The following is a 3,393-nucleotide window of genomic DNA, read 5'->3' as shown; positions in this document are numbered from 1 at the left end:
CCATTTCACAGCTATGTTTTCTTCTGTAACTTATGTACGGAAGCAACACGCTTTAAGATCATTCTTTGTATTGTCAATTCTTACGGCTTGATACCAAATCCTGAATAAATTCATTAGACACTTTTCATGAGACAATGGTCAACCCAATTTTACTCTTACATATAAGGAATGCATCACTCTTCCGTAAATAAGGATTTCCCATGTCATAAAGTTCACTATCAAGACCCTTTGTTTGTGTAATGTGTCAGAGGCAGGGTGTCAGGTGATTGTAAAGAGGATAGGGGGGGGGGGGCACCATGCCCGATGTGGCCTGTAGAACTTTTCAATCAAAACACGAGCTAGCCATGCTAAGCACAATCATTGCATTTCAAATCACAGTCTTATCAAGTCACTGAAACTTCCCCTTTATCTATATGCAGTTTCTGGTTACTCGGGGCTGTTGAGATAACTTTCCAGTTATGCTTGGACATGCTCAAGGTGCTGTGGAGATCTACCTTTTTGAAGATAGAAGGTTTTGGTATTCGTTTGTGTGGCTTTTGTTGATCGTCTGAGACGTACAAAATATGTTCCCAAGTCGTGATGTTGATGTGGTACATTGAGAACATCGTATAAGTTCCGTTTGCAATAAAAATAATTGAAACTTTCACCGGGGGGGGGGGGAAGACTCCCACCCGAATATAGTGCTTCAAAGAATGTTACAAGACCAGGCTCTTGTCAACCCGCAAGGGTTGACATCGGTCAGGATACGTACATAAGTTTGTTACAACAGAAAAGGGAAAAAGGAGTACAAAGTAACACTTGAACAATATGTAGCCAATGGGCATGGCGAGCATCAACAGGAGACAACACACATGCACAAGACCGAGGAGCGCCACTGCATGTTGTCGGAGGGAATCACAGTACCGAGACCTTGCAAATGTTGGCGATCCGAAGCAAAATGGGTCAACGAGTGTCGTCGTCTTGTCGAAGAGCCTTGCCCCGCCGAGATGACATTTCAGATGAGAAAGAACCAATGCCTTTGAAGGCATTACAAGACCGAGATATCACCGGACTTCATGAACCTTGACTGGAAGCTTTGCTGTAGGGACATAAGCACTTGCGAGTAGAGGCAGGGTACTTAGGCCATCGAGGGGTGCTGATCAACCGAGACTGCAGCAGTACTAGGAAGCTCAGGTCAAGAACAGCGGTAGTCGCCATCAGACAGAGCACAGCTTGCAGGGCACATAGAAACAGCCAAGCGTCGTTTCTGAGAAGTACGAAATATGTTCCCAAGTCGTGATGTTGATGTGTACTGTGTCACTACTGTCTCTTCGCAATTAGAGGGGTATAGCATGCTTCCTGTGCGGCTGTGCCGCTGAGTCTCCCAAGGATCCGCTACTCTACTGCCTGCAATATGTGTTCCAAAATTGCTAAAAAATGTAAGAACATAACGTCACTTTCTTGATCCATGACAGACCGGTGCCAGCCACTCACATTTTTTTTGCACTAACAGGCGAGGGGAAAGGCAACCACATACCTGAGCAGGCTCTCCAAGTGTCGGTTGCTTCCACTTGAACACCCCAGACGAACTGACCATTTGCTGAGGAACGGATGGTTCACCTGCTCTGCTGGACCGCAACAAAACCTCGCCTCAGCTGCTTTTGTATTCAACCTGCTTAGGTTGTCAAAGCATAGTTGGTGTGCCAAAGCAACATACTCCGTATTTCAGCTTTCGCTACATTTTACTGTTTTTCCTTGATAACCGAGGTATTTTTTTTTAACGGAAGGCTAGAAATGAGCCCATGTTTGAATTGACGAAGCCAACAAAACCGGTTAGGAGTTATACCATGAGTTACAACATACACGCGCCAAGCGCACACCACAACAAAAGACAGGCCGGCCACCTAGCAGAGCTTGAGGAACCAGAGGACGGGGGTTGGGGGTCTTGAGGTGTAATATCCCAGGTTTTGAGACGATCGAGGGGTAGAAATTAGAAAGTGATGTGCATTGCATCGTAAAATCTGGGGACAACCCAATTTTACTCTTACATATTATAAGGAATGCATCACTCTTCTGTAAATAAGGATTTCCCGTGTCATAAAGTTCACTATCAAGACCCTTTGTTTGTGTAATGTGTAAGAGGCAGGGTGTCAGGTGATTGTAAAGAGGATAGGGGGCCAGCATGCCCGATGTGGCCTGTAGAATTTTTACTTTTCAATCAAAACACGAGCCATGCTAAGCACAATCATTGCATTTCAAATCACATAGTCTTATCAAGTCACTGAAACTTCCCCTTTATCTATATGCAGTTTCTGGTTATTCAGGGCTGTGGAGATAACTTTCCAAATATGCTTGGACATGCTCAAGGTGCTGTGGAGATCTACCTTTTTGAAGATAGAAGGTTTTGGTATTTGTTTGTGTGGCTTTTGTTGATTGTCTGAGAAGTACAAAATATGTTCACAAGTCGTGATGTTGATGTGGTACATTGAGAACATCGTATAAGTTCCGTTTGCAATAAAAATAATTGAAACATTCACCGGTCAGGCCTTGTTTACTCCTAGGGTATTTCCACCCCCTAGGGCTTGTTCGGCAGCCGTGTTTTTCAGGGGATTAGTGGGGTTAACCCCACCAGGATTGGGTGAAAACACTTCACTCACCAAATCCCCTCAGAACCACTTTCATCCTAACCCGCTACAAACCCCTCTCATTAAAACGCTATTTGGGTATGAGAGGGGATTGGGTGAAAACCCCCCTTTTCACTCAATCCCCATTTTCCCCCTCATTTCCCCACACCCTCCCCCACAGCATCTAGTTACTTTGCTTTTCGGGATGAGAGGGGATATGACAGGATTGAGATTAGATATTAATAACTTAATCTTTGCATCCCAGGATTCATATATGGCTAGATAGGCATACTTACTCATCAAGGTAAGTATGTCATACAGGCAAGTGTCAACCCAGCAAAGCATAGCACTGTTACCAATGTTGTCAACAAAAACGACGTGGTGCCATCTTTTGGCAAGGTCTCAGCTGCCAGTCTTCGCACAGAGAGGTATCCCCATGTCCACCTAGTTTAATGCAGTGATGGCAACATGAATGAAATCTATAAAATCATGTTTTCCTTCCATAGCTAATGTGCAAAAGTCATGAACTAGTTGTCTCAATTTCTCATGGCTATGACAACAGTGGAATGAAATTACAGAGTGTCACACACACAGGGCAGTTTATGCAGTTGGCAAGCCATTGGACATCAATACTAGAGAACACTAGAGAAACTAAATCTTGTAAAGCAGAATACTAGAGGGAACACGATCTTGCAGAAACTAAATCTTGTAAAGAAAAATACTAGAGAACTAAATGGCAATGCAAATTAATTTGGAGCTAATATCTAAGAGCAAAAATAGTAGACCTATT

The sequence above is a fragment of the Lolium rigidum genome, chromosome 3 (assembly GCF_022539505.1).
Source record: "Lolium rigidum isolate FL_2022 chromosome 3, APGP_CSIRO_Lrig_0.1, whole genome shotgun sequence".
Taxonomy (NCBI): domain Eukaryota; kingdom Viridiplantae; phylum Streptophyta; class Magnoliopsida; order Poales; family Poaceae; genus Lolium; species Lolium rigidum.
The sequence above is the reverse complement of the archived record's forward strand: the minus strand, read 5'-3'. Positions refer to the sequence as shown.